This window comes from Pelophylax lessonae (genome assembly GCF_965119305.1).
Source record: "Pelophylax lessonae genome assembly, chromosome: 2".
NCBI classification, from domain to species: domain Eukaryota; kingdom Metazoa; phylum Chordata; class Amphibia; order Anura; family Ranidae; genus Pelophylax; species Pelophylax lessonae.
The window spans coordinates 542,819,056-542,843,188 of record NC_138769.1 but is presented as its reverse complement, the minus strand read 5'-3'; the positions used below and the strand labels follow the sequence as shown (position 1 = coordinate 542,843,188).

At 41.1% G+C, this 24,133-nt stretch overlaps 1 long non-coding RNA gene across 1 annotated transcript in view; it reads left to right on the top strand.

The window, feature by feature from the left end:
* Positions 1 to 24,133, top strand: part of LOC309546575 — a 382,448-nt gene that overhangs the window by 199,449 nt on the left and 158,866 nt on the right. The window contains exon 2 of the long non-coding RNA XR_014224939.1: positions 7,053 to 7,132. This is a non-coding gene — a long non-coding RNA (uncharacterized lncRNA). The remainder of the gene's footprint in view (positions 1 to 7,052; positions 7,133 to 24,133) is intronic.

Below are 24,133 nucleotides of genomic sequence, written 5' to 3'. Positions count from 1 at the left end.
GACACTTCAAATGAAATCTTTAGCTCAGTTCAGCTTTATATGGACTTTATTAAGTGCTGTTTTTTTTCCCTTCGGAATAATAAAACCTGCGTCATTACAATGAAGTAGTATTCAGTGTTCTAACTCTTTAAAATCAATGTACTCAGATGAAGCAGGGGAACATTCCCCAGTACATAGTTTACTGAATGTGTATGCCGACTCCAGAGTGCTCTGCTTTTCTTCCCGAACTCCCAGGTAAAGGATTGTATGCACCAAGGAAATCAGGAACAAGTTCATAAGTCTCCAGCTCCTGATGCTATCATGCAACTTATTAAGAGGTGGAGAAGCAGGGGGAGTGGCTTGACAATTTGGACTTTGGGATATCTGTTTCTGTGTATGCACACTGCCTAGGGACACTCGAATGTAGTCTTAGCTGGGAGTGTGCATGCAAGGGTCGCTCCATAAGACCAAGAATGGAGATAGAGCCTCTGAAGCAGTGATCTCCAAACTGTGGCCCTTTGCTTTCCCTAATCTGGCTCTTGGGGCACACTTCCTCTCACTGACACCAAGGATGGGGTGCTCTTCCTCTCACTGATGCCGAAGATGGGGCACTCTTTCTCTCACTAACACCAAAGATGGTGCACTCTTCCTCTCGCTGATGCCAAAGATGGGGCACTCTTCCTCTCGCTGATGCCAAAGATGAGGCACTCTTACTCTCGCTGATGCCAAAGATGGGGCACTCTTCCTCTCGCTGACGCCAGAGATGGGGCACTCTTCCTCTCGCTGACGCCAAAGATGGGGCACTCTTCCTCTCGCTGACGCCAAAGATGGGGCACTCTTCCTCTCGCTGACGCCAAAGATGGGGCACTCTTCCTCTCGCTGACGCCAAAGATGGGGCACTCTTCCTCTCGCTGACGCCAAAGATGAGGCACTCTTCCTCTCGCTGACGCCAAAGATGGGGCACTCTTCCTCTCGCTGACGCCAAAGATGGGGCACTCTTCCTCTCGCTGACGCCAAAGATGGGGCACTCTTCCTCTCGCTGATGCCAAAGATGGGGCACTCTTCCTCTCGCTGAAACCAAGAATGGGTCGCTCTTCCTCTCGCTGACGCCGAGGATGGGTTGCTCTTCCTCTCGCTGACGCCGAGGATGGGTCGCTCTTCCTCTCGCTGACGCCGAGGATGGGTCGCTCTTCCTCTCGCTGACGCCGAGGATGGGTCGCTCTTCCTCTCGCTGACGCCGAGGATGGGTCGCTCTTCCTCTCGCTGACGCCGAGGATGGGTCGCTCTTCCTCTCGCTGACGCCGAGGATGGGTCGCTCTTCCTCTCGCTGACTCCGAGGATGGGTCGCTCTTCCTCTCGCTGACGCCGGGGATGGGTCGCTCTTCCTCTCGCTGACGCCGGGGATGGGTCGCTCTTCCTCTCGCTGACGCCGGGGATGGGTCGCTCTTCCTCTCGCTGACGCCGGGGATGGGTCGCTCTTCCTCTCGCTGACGCCGGGGATGGGTCGCTCTCCCTCTCGCTGACGCCGGGGATGGGTCGCTCTTCCTCTCGCTGACGCCGGGGATGGGTCGCTCTTCCTCTCGCTGACGCCGGGGATGGGTCGCTCTTCCTCTCGCTGACGCCGGGGATGGGTCGCTCTTCCTCTCGCTGACGCCGAGGATGGGGTCGCTCTTCCTCTCGCTGACGCCGAGGATGGGGTCGCTCTTCCTCTCGCTGACGCCGAGGATGGGGTCGCTCTTCCTCTCGCTGACGCCGAGGATGGGGTCGCTCTTCCTCTCGCTGACGCCGAGGATGGGTCGCTCTTCCTCTCGCTGACACCGAGGATGGGTCGCTCTTCCTCTCGCTGACGCCGAGGATGGGTCGCTCTTCCTCTCGCTGACGCCGAGGATGGGGCATTGTTAATGACACTAGGAAATTTTCTACTACCACTGGCCACAGTCCGGCCCCTCTAAAATCTGAAGGATGGTAAACTGGCGCTTTGATTAGAACGTTTGTAGACCCCTGTACTAAAGAATAGAGTATTTTGACAGATCACACAGCAACCACTGGCTTGGAAAAGCACCCCCCCCCTCCCCCAAGCATGTTAGGTGCTTCCAACTTTATATATATAGTTCCCAACTATAGATTGCCGTTTTCTTTTTAATAGTACTGAATTGAACATAAAATGTTAAAAATAAATTCTCTAATAACTATGATGTCCTTTGTATATGCCAAAGAATTGATAGTTGTATAAACCAATCAGTTTCCATAATTAGGTGAACAGCCTGCTAACCTTGAAGAATCTGTGTGCATGGATGTTCATTAATGTAAAATATTTCACCATCACATGGGTGAAAGCAGCTGACATTATTATTGATGTTCTGCTTATTGTACATAAAAAGTAAGGCACCCCAAGCATCTTTGCACCTTCTTGCCAATGATGAAAGGTAGATAAAGACATGGTTGATAATAAATGCTGGAGGGGTCACCTTGTGAATACATCTGCTCCATGGTGTGCTATTAAAATGCATTGATTTTCCCATTGACTGCCTGTCTTATAATAATTATTGCTTTTGATGCTGCTTCTGTCAGAGAAGTGATTTGTTTTACACACTGTGCACCATACACCTATTTTAAACTGCAGTAAATGATACAGCCCTGCTATACATTACTAGTCTGATAAGATAGATTCCTTTTACAATTTAAAGGATATGGGAGATGTTGCAGCATATTAGGAGTTGTTTCTGAAGACTTCAGTGCAGTATATAGCATTTGATTACTATCATTGCCCGGTGTACCACACAGACACTCAGTACGGATTCTGATTGCATCTTAGATTTCTCTTTTTATATGACTGCAGAGGTGACAGGCTCAAATATAAAAACCTGGTAAAAAGAAATATTAATAGTGATACTGTTGAAGCAAACTTGTGCATCGCCCATAAGTTGCTCAACAGGTTTGGTTCAATCACCTATATACCCTCAGCATATTCAGTACTTACTTTTTCTTTGCTCACCTGCCACTTCATTCAGTGGGAACAGAGAACGACATGAGTGAAAACGTTTAAACATCCCATAGATGGCGGCCAACCAGCTGCCTACAAATAAGGGTCTGCAATACCAAGTGGCTGGAAAAATCCAGCTCATCAGATCCGTTATTGCCCTGACAAGGGCTTGATAGGAATGATCTGCTAAACTTGCAGAGGGTCTTCAGGCATTAGAGGATTACTTGATTCTACTTAATTTAGGCAAACTTTAGTTTATATCACTAGGCACTTTTTAGAAAAGTTTGCATGACATTTTTTTTAAACTTGAGAACAATATGTATGATCACTTGTTCTCGTTAATGCCTCTATTAAGGTCCCCTGGTGGATAGGGGTGGATAAGTAGACGGTTTTCCTACTGAGGGTATGCAATGTTGTAGTTTCATATATATGGGATGTTGATGCTTGCTCATTTTCAAAATGCCGGTTTTCTGTACCAAGTGATGTGCTTGTTCTGGATTCTGTTTTGCTTTGTTGGTTGTACATAAGTTTAATAAAGTTCTTCTGGAGAAATTTTCACTGTAGGGAAGCCCAGTAATCCTCCTACTGCTGAACTTCCAGTGCTGTGATTGTTCCATGTCTTTGTGAAGCTGCGGTGGAACAAGCCCTGACAGTGAAGCTCCTCCTCCTCCTCCATTGGGAAGAGTTGTTTTATAGTGTCCCTTGCATATATCATGACCTGTGAATTGGGGAGAGAATCCTGTGATATTTTTATTTTTTTTTTTGCTAAACTTTAACTTTAAGTATTGTGGAGTGTCTAGAAAGAGGTTGTGACCCATAGTTCTCAACCAGACGTCCTTGAGGGGCTCCAAGGAGCTTGTGACATGAAGAGGAAACTGGCTTTTCAGTTTCCTCAGTGTTTTAAAAAGTCCAGTTTGGGACCTGGAGCCTGGAGATTTTGAAGTGATCCGGGTGGGATGAAATCTTCAATCCTGGGTCCAGCTATTCAGAACAGCCAGCATACTAATTGGTCAGGTGTGTGCTGGGTTTTTAGTAGTAACCAGACCATGGTTCTGGGCTCCACCCTGGCAGACAGGAGGTCTGGCCCAGGAGTCAGGAGGGCTCCAAATGGGAGTCAGTGCAGCAAGAGGCTGCTAGCTGCGTGCACCAAGTTGGTCAGTGAACAGTCTTTAGGAGACAGACAAGGCCCTGGACTTTAAGGCCAGATTGCAGTGCTGCAAGTACAATCCAGGAGGGCTGAATGTTGTTTATGAAATGCCCAAAACCCCTGTGAGGGAAACCTATGTTTGTGTTTACTAAACTCTTTTAATAAAAATGGGGAAGAAAAGCCCTTAAAAAGAAGACAAATGAGTGGTGGTGTCCCTAAATGCTCTACCTTTGATGCTAGTTCTCACAGTATTCATGCTGTTCGAGGTTGATGGGAAACGTGATATTTTGTAAAGACGTTGTGTTATCCTGTTATTTAATTCAATCAGTGATTGATTTTTCTATTAAAATAACAAACATGTTATACTTGCCTCCTCTGTGCAGTGATATTGCACAGAGCAGCCCAGATCCTCCTCTTCCTTGGGTCTGTGGCTGGAGCTCCTGGCCCCTCCCTCCTGTTGATTGCTCCCACAGCAAGCAGCTTGCTATGGGGTCGCCCAAGTCGAGCTGCAGCTCCATGTATCCATTCAGACATGGAGCTGCTGTTCGGTCCCACCCCTCTCTCTTCTGATTGGCTGAGTTTGATTGATAGCAGCGGGAGCCAATGGCGCAGCTGCTGTTTCTCAGCCAATCAGGAGAGAGTCCCGGACGGCTGAGGCACTTGTAGACATTGCTGAATTAGAGAGGGGGCTCAGGTAAGTATTCGGGGGGCTGAGTGGAGCTGCTGCACACAGAAGGCTTTTTATCTTATTGCATAGAATGCATTAAGATAAAAAACCTTCTGACTTTACAACCACTTTAAGCAATGATGATGTTGTACAGCTATTTTCTTGAAAATGACCAAAATTCATTATTGTGGATATATTTTTACTTCTTTCATATGCCCATACAGAACTCCCAGCCTGCCATTCTACAATTTACATGAAAACAGTAGATGGCATTTTTCTTGATCTGCAGAGATTCTTGTGACCCTAAGCAGCTTTACACCCACAGTTTCTCTGCCAGACTCAAGTGCATTCAAAGTTGGAAAGAAAGTAAAAAAAACAAGTGCAAATGTTATACCTGTCTTAGAACTCTTGTTCTCCCTTAAACATAGGCCGGTGGGCCTCTGGTTGCCCCTTGGAGTGTGGTTCTAAAGCGAAGATAGATTTGAGATCTTTTTATTTATAGGAATGCCATGACTAGCATCTTCTTAAACATTCCATTTTATAGCTCGGGAGTGGTGGTGTATGCCCCATAGGCCCCATAGGCTAAACAGAGCTGTAACCTGGGTGTACTCATATTTATGAGACAGAGCAGTGGAGGCATTGCTTATAGAAATCACTGAGGTGCTTGATTTCATTTTCAGTCCTGCACTAGGAAAATTGCGAATGCAACCTAATTGGTTGCAATATATACTGATAAAAAATATTTTTTCAGAAACAACTCCTATTCTTTAGCTAATCCATTTCTTCATACATTTCTTTTTTTTTTTTTTTTTGTATAATAAAGTCACATTTAGCTCTATTTAATTACTAAATTAAAGTCGGGTAAATCCTGTATGTATCAAAAGCATAAGCCTAAAACCCTAAAACTTCATATTCCTGATATGTGCCTGCTGTAACCCCGTACTTGTAAAATATGTAAAAGAAAGGATCCTGTTCTCTTTGTATTGCTTCATTTATGTGAAATCCTGCTGTCAGTCCCTCTGCTTTCCTTTAAAAACTGACCATGCTAAGCAGGAGAACACGCCTTAGGGCTCTTTCACACGGCCGCTCAGTTTTTTATCTCCGCTGCGGCACTTTTTTTTTTTTCACGGACACGGATGACACTTGTGTCATCCGCTCCGTATGTCCACATATCATCCCATCCATTTGCGGATGATATACGGACCTAATGTTAGTCTATGGGGATTGCGGATGTCAGTGGATGACACCGCTGACATCCGATTTTGCATCAGTTCTGTTTTTTGAACGGAGGAAACATAGGGTTCTGTTCCATTCCAAAAAAACGGAACAGAACTGAAAAGACACAAATCGGATGTCAGCGGATGGTCATCCGCTGACATCCGCAATCCCATTGACAAGCATTATGTCCATATATCACCCGCAAACGGATGGGGTGATATACGGACATACGGAACGTCCGTGTGAAAGAGCCCTTAGTCAGTTCTCTAGCTATGCTGGGAACTCGGTGTACTATCCTCCAATGATCACACTTGTACCGACACGGTCTCTCTGCACAGCCATTCACTGGGAAGCTCATTGTGCTTCTTCCCCAGCTCTTATGCAGCTGAGAACATAGGGAATGTGATCACGTATTAAAAAAAAGGGGAAAAGGGTATTTTAGAATTTTTTTTTTTTTTTTTTTTTTACAAAAAATGTTTTGTCTTTTCATTTCTATTTTAAACTGAATGGGTTGTTTTTCAAGGTGATCATTTACAATAAGTATGTCTGTTCAACTGAAGCAACGGTCATGCTGTAAATACACCAATTCAACCAATGTCTGCAAGCTCTGATCAGTGTATTCTGGTGTTGATGCAAGGATAGGTCTTCTTTTTTTTCAACTTATTGATTGTGTATACCTAGTTTAAGTGAAATGTTTGTTTGCAACTGGCTCCTGTAGCAACTATTCTCTTTCAAGGGACATGAGGGATTACAACCTCTGATTGATTTTCCCATTGGGCTAAATCCTCTCACTTCCTGGCCCAGAGATGGTGGTCAGCAGGGCAGAAATCAAGAACACAGATTTTAAATTTGCAGAGATTCTTTCCCTCTCCCTATGCTCCAAATTTAATAACAAAGTTCAGGCTGGAACTTCTCCTAAAATCCATTTGTTTTTTACTACCTTGTTGACTTTTTTTAACTTTTATATATGCCCTATTCTGCATGCATTAACGTTTTGTTTAACACTCTGAGATGTGTTATTTTCTTACAGTCAAATAATCTGTTGTTGTTCTCACCAGGTTTCCTGCTGTGTCCCAGATCTGTGCAGGAAGAAGCAGAACAACAGTTGTCTACTGCAAAACAAGACATGCTTAAAAAGGTAAATTCTACTTCATAATGATGTATATTAATATACTTCTCTACTGTAGTGTATTATTGATTTTGTCCTCAAGAAAGTTTTGTTTGGTCACATAAAACTTTGTAAAGCATGTGATCTCCACGCTAGTTGAGAGTATCTGCAGCATATTCTAAGCTACGTCTCTGGCAGAATTCAGCATGTTGTCATCCATATCTTATTTTTCTTTAAGCAATATTAAACTTTAATCAATTTGCAGATCTTTTGTTTGGAGTCCTGTCTCATGCCGTACACCATAATAATTCAGGAATTGGAGGTTGTAAGAATCTGAATCTCCACTCTTATAGCCAGCCTTACCTCCCAAGAATAGCTGTATGGTCTTTAAATCATAAGCACTTCATTTATATGGGCATCAAAATAGTATTTTTTTTAGATTTTTGCAAAAAAAAGAAAAAGAAAAACAGGAATTTTTAAGTTTTTCTCAAGTGCTGCATTTGGGAGTATCAACATCCTGGTGACAACCCCTTCATGAAAAAAAAAACTATCAAGAAGCGGTGGATTAACACATTCTGTATTAATGGTTGTGCTGGGCTTATGTAGCAGCATTGTGAAGTTGTGAAATAGCAGTGAGAAATCAATAATTTTCAACTGTATGACTATGGAACTGAAAATGCAGCTTACCATATGCTAATATTTTATATAATCATAATAATTTATATATATTATTATTTATCATCTAACAAGATCAGTGTAGCATAGATTGTAGAAATCCTCCCGGGGTTGCGTTTTAGCTTTTAAACATTCTCGGATGAGTTTCAAAATAAGGTATTGCAATGCAACAACTATTTTCAAAACATACATAAATGCTAGAAATATTACCAGGTTTTTGTCATTTTGGCCAATTGTATGTCCAGGTAAGAGAAGACCTGCGTGAAAACTTTCAAAACATTTCTAGTTGTAGTAATTTTGTACCTTGAAAGCCACTTTTATAAGAAAATTACAAGGTTTATTTTATTTTTTTCCGAGGACGTTTCTGTCAGTTTCAGTCAGTTTTGATTATTTATAAATAATCTTGGGGATTTTGGGAATTCTTCAACTTAATTGGGAATTTCAATTTTACATTTTTTGGCAAAATTTGACAAAGATAATCCAACGTTTTTTTATATGGATTTCATACATATATGTATTTTTATTTTCTGTACCTTGGCTTTTTTTTTTTTTAATAACAATATCTTGGCATTTTTAATTGGATCTTTCTACATTTTAAGATTTTCTTTCTTTTTTTTTTTTTTTTTTTATACGTCATTTTGACATCAGAACTTCCCATGTTTTTAAAAAAAACAAAAAAGTTTTTTGAATTGATAGAATATCAGATGCATACAATTTTGAAGTAAAAGTGTAGCAAGACAAATCTTTTTGCCATTCTTTTTTAGAATGCCTGGGTAAACTCAGCACAACATCCCTAATAGCAAATAGAAATGAAACATAAAGCAAATGTGGGACTTTTATGGTGCTTATGCTTCAGCCTCAGGATCCATGTGACCTACGTACTGGAGTAAACACTTTAGTGAACACATTAACATCATAATGAAAAATGACACCAAACATAATGTATCAAGACATTTTAAGTAATACCACAATAAAAAGGCAGAGGAAGGTAGGACACTGGAGAGGTCAGGATAAATGGATACATGTCTCACAGAATGAGACTAAGTGGATATACACGATAGACACTTTGACACCCTTAGGATTAAATATAGATATTGACTTAAATTGTTTTATTGCTAATTTTCTGAAATTTGGGTAAGAGGCCATTAAATGTTGGAAGTTGAGGGTTTAGGTGCAATATATAATAACTTTCGTTGTTTTCATTGAGGTTCTCAAGTTTATATGTTCTGGGTTAATAAGTACAGCCATGCTATAGGTTTTATCACTAGGAGCATGACAAATAAGAATTAAGAGCAATAAATCCTGGGAGTTATACTGTATGCACGTCTGATCTGCAACTACAGGAAAAGTTTGGTTGAAGTTATTGCTGCCAAAGGAGGTTCAACCAGTTATTAAATCCAAGCGTTCACATACTTTTTCCACCTGCACTGTGAATGTTTAAATGGTGTGTTCAATAAAAACATGGCAACATTTCATTCTTTGTGTGTTACTAGTTTAAGTAGACTGTGATTGTCTATTGTTGTGACTTCGATGATGATCAGATTACATTATATGACCAAATGACCAATTTGTGCAGAAATCCATATCATTCCAAAGGGTTTACATACTTTTTCTTGCAGCTGTATGTGATGAGCTATAATTACAAAGCGTGGTGGAAACTTTGCATGGTTTATTCCTAGGGGTAGCATCTTGACCGGCTTTTCTGCTTGAAAAGGGTCATGAAGGTCTGGTGAGTTTTCAGGTGTGAAGGTGAGGGGGTTACAATTAATTTTTGAAGCACAGTGTGTTAACATCACTGGATACAAAACAGAAGGAATTGTATGGTGTTTGTTTTGGAAGAAGCCCAGCACTGAGGACTTTGGATCAAGAGCACTGGACACTTTACATATAAGCACAGACAATTTTTTGATGAATAATTTTATTAAGAATTGTATGAGTTTCATTTATGAAATAGGAGGTAGCAATGCTGTATCTTTATTTATTCATTTATTTATATATATATATGTGCAAAAATATTTTGGACACTAGAGTGTGTTTGGAACGGCAGCTGAGGGTTTTTGCAATTTTTTTTTTTTTGTAATTATCCCAGCACGTGTCAGAGCAAGTCTACCTAATTTATTAGATGAATATTTGATTGCAATATTCATTATCTTAATACTACTGTCTTTTTTTTATATCTAATAAATTGGCTACAAAAATTCAGCAGTGGAAAAATAAAGTTGCATTTAGCTGAAAGTCATTACATATAAATATATTTGACTAAAGCTTTTACTTTTTTGAGATAGCAGAAGGAATGCCAAGAACTTTGGGAAAGTTGGGCACACTGGAAAGAAAGTAGTGCTGGCCATCTGTTAATACTAGGATTTGCAGGCACAAAAAGTATATTTTTATTCAGTTCAGGACAAGTGTACATGATTAGTTTCCCTTCTGAATAAAATATTTAGTTGATAGTCAAGTTTTTACTAAAATTGGAAAACCTCTTTGCAGAAAAATCATATGAATGGCCTGTGTCCCTGTAGCAGTCATCTTCAGACAGGCCTGTTTCCATGGAAACAGGATCCTAATTGCAATATGAACATTATTTGGACTATGGTGAAGCTGAGAATTCATTACTTAGTAGGTATGAAAAACCTTCTTTATTGTACTATAGGATTATGTTTTGATGGATTTTAGTGCATCATCTAATGCCCTACAAATGGGCAACTTTGTATTTTAGTCTCATGGAGTTTGTTATGGTTAGCTGACTGTGGGACAAATTTCAGAGTTGTTTTTTTGTTTTAATTGGTCTTCAAAGAAACGCAGAAGGTGAAAAGTCAATACCCTCTGTTTTCAGTACATTAGAACACCTGTCTGCCCAAAATACTTTTTTACTTTTTCACCATAGAGAAACAGACAAAAAGTCATAAGTATAAGTAAAAAAAATATATATTTACTTATACAGATTATTAGGAAATGTTCAAATCTAATAATTGTGCTCTGAAACTTTTAGTCTGCATGTTTGAAATGTGTGATTCTTTATAATAAAGGGTCTGTGTCTAAAATACTTAGTGACCTTTGCCTAACACTTCTCTTTAGGCTGTTATCCTCCTAAATTCAACACTTTTACAACACTGAATTGCGTGAATTATAAGCGCTTTTACAGAAAACCAGAAAATAATTGAAGTACTTTGGTTGTTTTTATCTTGCGGTTTCTGACATTTTGGCTAATAGCTAATGGTCTGTGTGTACATGTACCATTATCATAATGTGGAATTAGTTGAATAAGGGTTCTTCATGTGGAATGCAAAAATGGCTGCAGTGCCTTTTAGTGACCTAGTTGATGAATATAAATATTGGCAGCATTTTGGTGAATGTAGTCAAGAAATTTCCATTGTCATCCTATATCCAATCAATAGTCCAGCATTTTATTGTCCATATCTCAGGGACCTCATTGGGTTCTTTATAATACAATTCCAAAATAGTTGAGATGCTTTGTAAAATCTACATAAAAACAGAATGCCCATATTTTTTCATAATAGAAAAAAGAAAAAAACTATCAATTTTTTAAACCTAAGAAAATGTATAATTTAGGAAAAAAATTAGGTAATTTTGAAATTGATGACAGCAACACTTCTCAAAAAAGTTGGGCCAAGTTTACTACAGTGTAGCATCCTTTCTTCTTTTAAAAAGCTCTGTAAACCCACATTGCCCTGCGGTTTTGTTACATTTCCTGGTATGGCTTATGTTTTTCTTTTTTTCTTCTTGTTTACTCCATACGTGCATTCATTATGTTTGTGTGTAATATTCTTTACGATTTTTCTTGCCTGCTATGTCTTTTTGCTTTCTACCATGTATGTGACACTTTTTTCATGCAACACTCAATAAACTCTTGTTCTTAAAAAAAAAAAAGCTCTGTAAACATCTGGGAAATTAGGAGACACTGGAGTTTTGGGAGAAGAATGTTGTTCTATCTTTGCCTGATATAGGATTCTAACTACTCAACAGTCCTGAGTCTTCTTTGCCATATCCAATATTTTTAAATGGCGAGAGGTCTGGACTGCAGGCATGCCAGTTAAGCACCTGGACTCTTTTACTATGAAGACATGCCATTGGTATAGATGCAGTATGCAGTTTATCAATGTCCTGCTAAAATATGCAAGGCCTTCCTTGAAAAAGATGTTATCTGGATGGAAACATGTGCTGCTCTAAAACCTGGATTTAACTTTCAGCATTGATGGCACCTTTCCGGATGTGCAGGCTGCCCATTCTACACAGAGATGCAGGCTTTTAAACTTCGCACTGATATCCTGCTGGAAGGTCCCTCTCCTCTTTAGTCCGGAGGACACGGCACCCATGGTTGCCAAAAAGAATGTCAATTCATCTAACTACAGAAAAGTTTTCCACTTTGCAACAGACCATTTAAAATGGGCTTTCACCTAGAGAAGGCAGTGGCATTTCTGGATGATCTTCTTTGCATGAAGCATTGCATGCGTGCTTACAAACAGTGATTTTTTAAAGTATTTCTGATCGCATGCAGTAATGTTCATCACAGAATCATGCCTGTTTTTAAATCTGTGCCATCTGAAGGCCCGAAGATCAAGGGCATCAAATATTGGGTTTAAGGCTTGGTCCCTTGTGAACAGAGATTTCTCCAGATTCTCTGACTCTTTTGATGATAATATGTATTGTAGATAATCATATATTTAAAGTCTTCAACTTTACATTGAGGAATTGAGGAACATTATTTTGAAGTTGTTTGACAATTTTTTTTTTTTTTTAGATGAAGCTTTTCAGATTGTTGAACCTCTGCATATCTTTACTTCTGGCTCTCTAAGATGCTCTTTTTATACCCATTCATGTTAACTGATCTGTTGCTAATTGACCTAATTAGTTGAAAACTTTTGTTCCAGCTCTACCTTGTTAATACCACTTACTAGTTTTTTTTGCCAGTTTTTTGATGCCTCGTCCCAACTTTGTTGCTACCAATCAATTTTAAGATTACCTTATTTTTTTCTTAAAATGGTACATTTTCTCAGTTTGGTATGTTTTCTGTTTTCTATTTTCTGTTGTGAATAAAATATGGATTTTATGAGATTTGCCGATCGTTGCATTCTATTTTTATGTAGTTTTTATGCTCATGCAAACTTTTTAGGAATTGGGGTTGTATTATTGCCAAAACCTTTATACATGGCAAGATGAAAACACAGACCTAGGACTGTGTAAAGGTTGCATATAAATAAAAGGTAACGGTTATTGTCAGGCATGTGGTGGATAAGTGATTAGAGAGTGACCTGTAGCACTACTGATTCCTTTCACTGTCAGCGGGAACCTGAGGCTGGAGATGGTGTGAACATGTACTGACAAGATGCTTTAACTGTAAAGATCTTCATAGTAGAGCTGCACGATTCTGGATAAAATGAGAATCACAATTTTTTTGCTTAGAATAAAGATTATGATTCTCTCAAGATTTTAGGCATAACCTCATCTTTCACATTATACAAAAACAATTGGGCTAACTTTACTATTTTTAGTTTTTTTTTAAATTCAATGAAGTGTATTTTTTCGCAAGAAATTGCTTTTGGAAGATCGCTGTGCATGTACCATAAAATATTGCAACGACCGCCATTTTATCCTCTAGGGTCTCTGCTAAAAAAATGATATATAATGTTTGGGGTTCTAAGTAACTTTCTAGCAAAAAAAAAAGACAGATTTTTTAACTTGTAAGCAATGAGTGTCAGAAAAAGGCTTATTCTTCAAGTGGTTAGACTGCCCTCGTTTACAGACCGAAGTTCATCCCTTTGATCTAAAAGAACCAAATGATACAATGTTTCTTTTTTTCTCTCAGCGCTGAGCAATGTTGTGATAAACTTTTCCGGCTGTTTTTTTTTTCCTTTGATAGCTGTGAACACGGAATTGCTCTGCACTGTTACATGAATTGTGGAAATGCCAGATTAGGATTGTGAGGGGGGTTGAATTGAGATCGTGATTTTTTTAAAATTATTAATTGTGCAGCTCTGCTTCATGATTCTTATTCTAAATATGGTTGTAAAAGAGCTCAGTTTGATCTAAATAAGCTTATCGATGCAAGTGACGTTTTTCAAATCCTTGACAAATTTGTGTCTGTGAAATTATTAGGTAGAAGCCTCCACTTAATCAAAATGTTTTGTTTGCTGTGATTTTACGTTTGGAGATGTAGTTTGCCGTAATTTTTGATAAAGCAAATAATACTTTATTTAAAGTAAAAATGAGGTCCAGTACAGCTGTGTGCCATTTTCCAGTGATGTTTGTATGGCCAACCTGTGGCTGTGTTGATAATGGCACTATATCATTTTTCATGCTTTGTAGAGCCTCTTTACCCAAACAAAGGCAGCTTATCTTTTCAAAAGATAACAATGACAGACTTCCTATGGTTTCTTTTTTTTATCAGTATCTTCTGGTGGTATTAAATCAAAATAAAAATCCTCAAGAATAGATGGATCAAGGTAGCAAAATGTATATATCTGCTTGTTCTTCATGTGGTCCTCAGGACCATTGAATTCTGCTCATACATAGAAGCTGTAACGTAAATGTACCCTTTTTTTTTTGCATTCCTAGAGTGTTGCTGGAATTTGCTTATTCTAGAACCTCTGAAGCTTAAAAATAACATTTTATATCTTTGCTCCAAGACAATTTAGTAATGTAAGAACATCATTTTTACAGGGCATCCACTGTGACAGTATTTATTTACCATCTTGCTGTTAAATGCTGTTGTGGAAATTAATGATGTTTGTTTGTGAACAGCTTGTCCAATGGAATGTTTGTAAAAATGGAGGCCATTTTCCCATAGGCTCTGTCAATACACACGGTAGGAATGGATGCTTAACCAGAGCTCATTTAAAACACAAATATGGCAGTAATTGCTTACTTGTTCTTGTTTTTGTGGAGCGCAGAACATGTTGTAAATGATCAGAGAAAGTGAAAGACCTAACAAATATGACATATACTGTATGCCCAGGAGTTTTTATGGCTAAAGGAAATGCCAATTTTGCTAGAGGATAATGATATGTATTTTTATAGCTACAGAAGCTATGTGTAATTTGGTATCATTCCAACTGATCTTTGCATTTCATTGGCAAGCCCAGGTTCTGCCAGTGGTATGTCACATGGCCTTATATATTAAAATATATGTGAACCCGTACCTTGTAAAACAACCCCTTCAGTTTAAAAAAGTACAGAAAGGCAAAACATTTGTGTATAGATGTTAAAAAACATTATAAATAATATTTTTCCCCTTTTTTTTTAAGTGATCACTTACCCACTGTCCTCAGCTGCATTAGGAGTTCAGAGAGCTGGAGGAGGAAAAACAGCAGCACACGGAGTATGGGAAACGGCTGTGCTGGGGGGAGGGGGGGGGGGTGTCATGACATGTCTGATGATTGGAGGAGAGTACACGGAGTTCAAGGCACAGCCAGAAAACTGACCACACTATGCTTTCATTCCTGGTCCGTTTTTATTAGGAAAGCAGAGGTACTGGCAGGAAACTAGGGATTTCATACAAAGGAAGCAATACAAAGAGAACAGGAGACTTTTTCATACAAATATATGATACAGCAGGCACATATAAGGAATATGATTATGTTTACATATGCTTTATTTGGAAAGTTTTCCTTCATATTTAATTTGGGTCTTATGGCATGATTCTACACCTAAAATAACCCACTACCTGGCTGATATGAAGAAGCCTATGCTTAACTTTACCACATTTTCCTGTCACTTTCCTTCATTGGCAGGTCACCCAGAGGTCAGGCTGGGTGATCGGCCCTTCAGGCACTAAGCTTTAAAATGGGGGGTGCTAATAGGACATGTATTTCCCCACTGAGGATCAGGATGGTGTGTGGGTGTAAGAGAAGTAAGGCTACATTCACACCTGAGTGTAGCGTTTTCGCACTGCGATTTTGCCGCGATTTTTACCGCGATTTACAGGCGTTTTTTGATTGAATAGATACCAATGGAAAACGCCTGTAATCTGCCCAAAAAGAAGCTCATGTACTTTTTTGAGCGTTGGGCGTTTTGTAAACATCGTCAAAACGCTCAGATGTGAACAGGGGCCATTGAAATGAATAGGATTTGTCTTGTTGGGCGTTTTGAGAGCTGATCCTAGAGCAGAAAAACTCCCCAAAAACGCCTAGATGTGAACGGAGCCTAAGTTAAAGTGGTATTAAACACAAAAGTAAACATTTATTATATAGCAGCTTACCAATTCTTTGATGGTTGCATTTGTTTTAGGCATTTTTTCCTTTATTTTTATCTGGTGATCTGGTCAGAATGTCTGTTTTTTTTTTTTTTCCAACAGAACAAACTGTCCTGCAGATGTAGCAGGTAGAGGGGTTGAGACACATAATTTACCACTGATGACAGAGGTGCTTACAATGATCTGCTCTTATTCATTTATGTAAAACATTTTTCTCAAATGGAAGAAAATTGCTCTAACTGCCTCAAAAGTGTGAACTGTAATAACAACCTAACACGCCCCCCCCCCCCTTACCCCCAGATTAACAATGCTGCTGTCCAAAGTTGTCTCTGTTGCTCCTTCATCCCTTCATCCAGAGTGTAGGCACCCTAATACAGAAGGTGTGTTAGCCCCCGTTCACACTAAGGCGACCTGTGAGGCGACCTGGTCGCCTCACAGGTCGCCGTAGGTCGCCTCCCATAGGGAAGCTGCGGACCCGTTCTAATAGGAGCGACACAAGTCGCTGCGACTTAGAAAAAGGGTCCGGAGCTTCTTTGGGGCGACCAGGAGGTGACCGCCATAGACTTCAATGTTATGAAGTCCGTGGCGGCCGCTCCGAGGTCGTGGCGCGCTGCTTGCACCGCGACCTCGGAGGTCGCGGTGCGAAGTAGCGTCGCCCCTATGTGAACGGGGCCTTACTGTCCAGTATTTTTATTCTTTATTTTTCATTTTTATTTTTGATTTAATGATTTTTATTTTTTTTATTTTTTTACAAACTTGGTTTGTTTACAATTCCTCTGCTGCAAGAAGAGGAAGATACAATGTAGGAAGGATAGATGGCTGCATTAGTTTTTTTAAGGCGTTATTTTCTTTTTTCATCTGGTGATCTTGTCAGAATGTCTGTTTTTTTTTCTTTTCCCAATAGAACAAGCTGCTAACAATGCTGCTTTTCAAAGTTGTCTCTGTTAGTCCTTCATCCAGAGTGTAGTCACCCGAATACAGAAGGTGTGCTGCTGTCCAGATCACCAGGTGAAAACAGAAGGAAAAGAACTAATAAAGAAAACGAATGCAGCCACTACATGTAATGATTGGAAACGTAACTGGTTTGAATAGGAATGCAGTGCGATTCCTTTCCGAGTCACACGTGATCCCCCGCAACGCAAGAGTGTGAATATAGGCTTTTGTGATCCCCATTAACCTAATTTTATCCCTGTGGGCTCAGTCCCACGCAGAGGCCGGAGCAGTTGATTTACTTTTTTTTTCACTGCTGATCTACGTGCAGGCAGCCAATAGGAAGTGAGTAGTATTGCATCGGCTATATGGACTCACATGAATTTGACAGGAATGGCCTCAGACACTGAGCATGTGCAATCAAGTCTGTTCACCTGTCTCTGGCTGGGTAGGAGAGTCTGTCCAGCCAGGATTCTGCCATTGACTTTCACAGTCTGCAATGGACATTTAGGAATTGATGTCGTCCTGCTCACCATCCTGACAATGTGCATTGTGGTCACAGAGGGGAGGTACAGCAAAGAGTGGCACCTTGCGAGTCCCATAAACTGATTTTGGCAGCGCTAAAGCATCCCAGAGGCTGCATCCAAGAGCAACTTAGGAGTTGATTTAGGCCCCTTTCACACTTGTGCGACTTGTCCTGCGACTTAAGACTGTAAAGCATGACAAGTTGTACTCCATGATTTCCAATGAGTACCCTTCATATCTGTGCGACTTCAAGCCGCAACGACTTTAAAGTAGCCCCTGCACTACTTTGGTCTGACTTTCATATGTTTTGAGGTCCATAGACCTCCAAGATTACACAGGCATCGCTTCAAGTCCAGTACAAATCGTGGCAAAATTGTGCGACTTTTAGGTAGCACAAGTGGGAAAGGGGCCTTACTAAAACTGGGGAGTGCAAGATCAGAAACCAATCGGCTTCCAGGTTTTTCTTTTGACAAAGCTTAATTGAACAAGCTGAAGTTAGAAGCTGATTGGCTACCATACACAGCTGCAGCAGCTTTTGCACTCTCCAGTTTTAGGAAATCCATGCCATAATGTATATAGTATCTCGAGGTGTTTTAAGATGATCAATGATCAAGCTGGAAATATGTTTTGTTGTTTTTAAATATTTCTTCATTAAAAAAATATACCATATGGGAAATCAAATAATACTTAGGCTCCTTTCAGACGGCCGCTCCGCTGCTTTAGTCCGCTGCAGGACTTTTTTTTTCATTTCTGTCATCCGCTCCGTGTGCCCGCATATCATCCCATCCGTTTGCGGATGATATGCGGACATAATGTAAGTCTATGGCATTGCGGATGTCAGCGGATGACACCGCTGACATCCGATTTTCCTTCCTTTCCGTTTTTTACACGGATGGAAAAATAGGGTTCTGTTCCATTCGTAAAAACGGAACAGAACTGAAAGGAGGAAAATCGGATGTCAGCGGATGGTATTCCTCTGAAATCCGCAGTGCCATTCACTTACATTATGTCCGCAAATCATCCGCAAAAAAATAGGATGATTTGCGGACACACGGAGCGGCCGTGTGAAAGGACCCTTAAAGCGGTTGTAAACCTAAAAAAAAGAAAAGAAAGAAACCCTGCAAGACAAAGGCATAATGAGCTAGTATGTTTACCTTAGAACGAAGCCCCGACATGGACCCCCGGGCACCGCTGTGGGAGCTGACATGATCCCTTGGCGTCTCTCGTTCCGGGTTTGGCGGCTCTGGCGCTGTGATTGGCCAGAGCCGCGATGATGTCACTCCCGCGCATGCATGCGCGCGGGAGTTATTTTCCGGCAAGTTTCCGGCAAGGAAAGCTGAAGGTCCGCCGGACCTTCAGAGCGCATGCGCCGCTCGCGTGAGCAGCTGCATGCAGTGCAAATATCTCCTAAACCATGCCTCTTTAGGAGATATTATTTGTACCTACAAGTAAGCCTTATTATAGGCTTACCTGTAGTTAAAAGTGGAAAAAAGCGGTATACTACCGCTTTAAGACAGTATAACCAGGGGCAGCACTTCGGGGTGTGCTGTATGCACATGTCTATAGTTCCATCCATAATTAGACCCTCCTTTTTCTGGTTCTCTATGGAATGTCTAGAGAAATCTCAGATGGTTGCCGATAGTAACCCCGGTGCTAATTGAACCCAGTATCACAGCTTTGCAAGGCCATTCTGCTAGCCACCATGCAGTTCAAGTCAAGTTTTATAGACTAATAAATGATAATCCTACTGTGCAGGTTTCGGCAGCTTGTACCATCCTTACGCTGACAGTTTTGTTAAAACATAAAGCACTCTTCACCATTAGCAGCAGATGAGTGTGGTTTGCTGTTAAACATATTGTTGAAGAAAGCTTTAAGGAGAAAACGTGAGAGACAAATGTTGGAAATCATGCTGTTATGTGGCCTAGATGATCAGCCTGCTGCTGAATAGGAGCCAGAAGTGGATCATCCTTTTATACACGTGAACATGAAGAAGCCATAGGATAACAAAGAAATGTGTATCAAAGGAAAGGAATTGGTTAATTTTGTAATCCCCCCTGGATTTTTTTTTCCTGAAGGAATAAAGCATAATCCTTTATAATCCTTTTAGAAAGCCGGGCATTTCTTTGCAATCTACAATAATTTTATATGATAAATTGTACCCAGATTGCTCATGTAATTTACTTTAAAAGTTGGAAAGGTAAAAAAAACGTATCACTTGAAAAAAACAATTTGTGTTTCCAGTTCTCGTGTGCTACATGTACTTATGTTATTTTCTATTTTGTAAAGACCTGCAAAATGCTTGGTTCATGTGCTGAGTGTAGGAATACAAAGCAACCACATTTTAATGGGCCGCTGCAGGTAAATTATAATTAAAGCTTCAGTTCACCTTTTTAAAAAAAAAAAAAATTAAAACGCACATTTTTTTTGCAGTTTAAAAAAATTAGCATTTTCTATTTTTTTTTTTCTTAGGAGCCTGTAAAAAATTGCACCTGCCATCAGGAGATTGTGGGTGTATTGCCAGGCTCCTGCAGGCTGTCAGTGTAGCTGTCTGCCTGTACCTCCAATACTGCAGTCCAGGAAGAGTCATTGAACTACAAGGATGCCCACTAGCACCCTGATAGCTCATTGCAAACTACAAGCCTTCAGCTGCAAAGGCTGTCAGTACTTGTAGTCTATTCATTCACAAGACTCAGTGAATGAATTACTTTGAATCCCACACAGCTGCAGTCTTTTCAAATTGTGAAAGCAGGTGCAGGGAGATGATCCCCGGGCTGTTGTCACGGGGGAGTTTGGGTTCGGGCGGAGAGCTGCAGGAACATGTTACATGTTCCACCCTAAAAACAAGGGTAACAAGGGGAACATGTAACTTGCTCACCAAGGTGAACTTGTCCTTTTATAGGTGAGCTTTTCATGTAATTCAGGAAGCCTTACAGCTGTGCCAAACTCAGTGAACCACCTCCTGTTTACCTTCTGCAATTAGTCTGTATAATCCAATAATGTGTGCCATATTCACACCCAGTGAAAACAGAGGGAAAAAGCCAAAGCATCTATCGATTGGTAAGTTGCAATATAAATACATTTTTGGTTTTAATATAGCTTTAAAGTGCTACTAAAACCAGGACTCTGCATTCACTATGCAGTACACAGACAATGGAAATGCAAAAATATATATGTATATAAACTGCTAAATACCTTTTCTCATCAGCAAGTCTTGTAACTTCTGTTAGTGGCCGGCTGAGCATTGGTTAAAGTTTGTAGGTGGAGTTTTCATTCTACTCTGACTATCCTATGAGGCTGCAAGACCCCTGACCCTCTGTCTGGACAGTGCTGATTGGCCCTGTGCTGATAACATGCACCCCCCCCCCCCCTCCCAAAAAAAAAGAACTTCTCTAGCTATATACACCAAACTGAGCATGTGCAGATTGACTCCAAAGGCTCTGTACTATCAGAAGATGGATTTGGGACAGTGGAATAAGGGTAGGATTAGGGAAGACCTTTTAACACAATGCAGAGGATTAACCTCTTAGGTTCCACAGTGAGTATAACAAGCATGCTTTACTGCATAGTAACACTTTTTAAGTGTAAATGGGGCCTCAAAGCAACATTTCAGATGGCAAGAGAAACAAATTTGTGAACAACTAAAGCTGTCCAGCAACTGTTGTAAAGTGTCTAAAATTGGAATGTTCACTCGGATTATGTTAATCTGACTTTGATGCCTTCTGCAGTGCCATCTTAAGAGCATTATAGGCCCCCGGGCAATGCAGTGCACTGGGGCCCTGCCTACACAATCACCCACAAGAATAAAAATGCAAATTATCGATAAGGCTATATTTATTGGTACAGCAGTGCCAGGCTAATGACAGCTTCCAAGTTGGGCGGCTGGGTCCAGTGACCCACACGCAGACGGGAGTCAGACTCGACTGTCCTGTGTGTGCCTGTTCCCGTGAAGGCTGAAAGGCATTCCTGCAGTTGTAGGCTCCCCCTCCACGGCTCTCCAGTGGCCTGACAGCAGCGCAAGGCTGACAGGCGCTTGCCACCTGCTAAGTTCTGTGGCGGGATGCACACGGGAATCAGGACTAATGCTTGGCTTGGGCTGGGTCGCTGGGCAGGTGGGGCCCCCCCAGGCAAGTGGGGCTTTCGGGCAACTGCCCATCGTGCCCATTCGGTAAGATGGCCCTGGCCTTCTGCTGTAGGCAGACATTTGTGGCTGTGTTGTTGTTGTTTAGGAATAGTTCTGCCTCACAAGCAGGGGTTCTCATATAATCAACAAAATGGACTGGGATGGATTTGTGTTTTACAGCATTCTCTGGATGAATAATTGAGCAAGAAGAATGCACTTGTATACATTTCACCGGAGTTCCCCTTTTAAAGGGGTTGTAAACCCTTGTTTAAAAAAACAAAAAAAAAAACAACAACAAACATGCCTATACTTAGCTGCTCTCTGTGCAATCGTTTTGCACAGAGCAGCCCCAAACCTCTTCTTCTGGGGTGCCCTGCCGGCGCTCCAGGCTCCTCCTCTTTATCCAGTGCCCCCACGGAATGCCACTTTCCATGCAGGCTTGCTCCCAAGTCCAGCCGTTGAAATAGCGGGACTCAGCACCGCCCCCCGCTCCCATGTCACTGGATTTGGTTGACAGCAATGGGTGCCAATGGCTCCTGCTGCTATCAATCTGTCCAATGAGGAGAGAGACAGCGGCTGGAGCCACTGCGCTTGTGCACAATGCTGGTTTGGATTGGGCTCAGGTAAGGAGGTAGGAGGAGCTGCAGCACAGAAGGTTTTTTACCTTAATGCATAGAATGCATTAAGGTGAAAAACCTTGAAATCTTTACAACCACTTTAATGCTGCAAGATCCTTGCATATTCAGGTGGAACTGATTTTACATCAAATGATTTCTTCTGTGTCTGAGGGACAGTAAGGCCGGAAAGAAAATTACTCAGTTCTCCCATCCACCCAGACCGCGTCGACAGGAGAATCCTGTGGATTGTGTTCTCCCGGTGGGCGGGGGAAGCCGTCCCCGCCAGTAGAACACAGTGATTATTGCTAGTGGCTAGTGCTAGCAAAAATTGCATGTAAAGTCCGGCAAGCTGACTGTACCCAAGTTGATTGATCAATCAACTTGGTACATTAAGCCTGGCCATACATGGTTCATGTTTCGAAACGTAAGTGGTTGTAAAAGCGCAAGGTTTTTTACCATCATGAATTCTATGTTTGAAGGTAAAAAAAACCTGTTAGCAGCAGCCCCCCCCGTACTTACCTGAGCCCCATAGCGATCCAGGGATGTGCATGAGAGCCTCTGGGAACTCTCTCTCTTCATTGGTTGAGGCAGCACCATTGGCTCCCGCTGCTATCAATCACAACAGAGTGAAGAGAAAGAGGGGTTGGGGCCAAGCCATGGCTCTGTGTGTGAATAACCACGCAGAGCGGCTGCTTGGTAGTGAGCCTGCTCGGGCGCCCCCATAGCAAGCTCCTAGCAGTGGGGGCACTTGGCAGGAGGGAGGGACCCGGAGCGCCAGCGGGGGACCCAAGAAGAGGAAGATCAGGGCTGCTTTGCCTTTTAATATCACTTTAAGGAGCTTCTAGTGGGCAGAATTAGGAACCCTTGACTAGTATGATCACATAGACGAGTGGTTAGTGCTCCCTAATGTTTGTGTTTCTGGCAGCAAAGGGACTGTAATTAACGGGGTGGTCTGATGCACTTAATAAATGCCTTGATATAAAACAGTATTATGTGAGGGCTTTGGTTTTCAATTTTGGCTGGAGTGTCCAATTAGCAGTGTAGTCAGATTTGTTAATGTTAGCCGTTTTGGAGTATGTAACATCCACATTCTGAAGTCCTTATTGTGCAAAGTGTTTATCGGGCATTAAAGCATTCACTAGTGTTTGCATACAAGTCTATTGATGTATTGTATTTTTAAGTTTCGCCTTTGTTCTTTTAAATTATGTCATCCCATCGGTACAAAATGCCAATGGGTCTTATTATGCCTGTCTAATTAGCTTTTTTTTTCCATTAAAGTATCTTGCAAAAGCAGCTTTGCTTGCAGCCTCCTTGCTTTGTAGTGCCGCTGATTCATGTTTGTCCCTTAAGACCATTCATCTGAGATGAAACATTTTCTCCTAAAATGTTGCCACTTTGTAGCAAGCTGGACTTGGAGTAGTAGAAAGGGGAAATGGATGAACCTGTCAGGAAAAATAGTCAGCTGAACGTGAGCCATCTTGTTCTCATTGTTCACAATAGAACAATTCTGGGTAGAAGTGAATCTATAAGTCATAGTAATCTGAATTTGTACAGCAGCGCCGGTATGGGATGCCTTCTAAAACGTTACCTGCTTGACAATGTATCAGTATCAAGTAGACCTATAAAGCTGTTTTCTCCCTCATCAAATGCATTATATTAATAGAGAATAATGTCTGTCTGTTGCATGCTGGGACCCATGTAAAACCATTCCGGCAGCACAATGTGAGCTTGCCAGTTTTCCTTTCCTAATACTGTTTAACCCCACTGAGCACTGCTTTTGTATTTAATCATATTGCTATACACATTGCCTTTGTGTAGAGTCACATTGCATATTCTCTTTTTAAAAATGGAAATTTCACTGCTTTCAGCCAGGTACATCAATGTTTTAGGGGAACTGGGCAATGTGGTAGTTTACTTCTGAGCAGTAAACTGTTTGTCGGGGCTTTTGGAGTGCT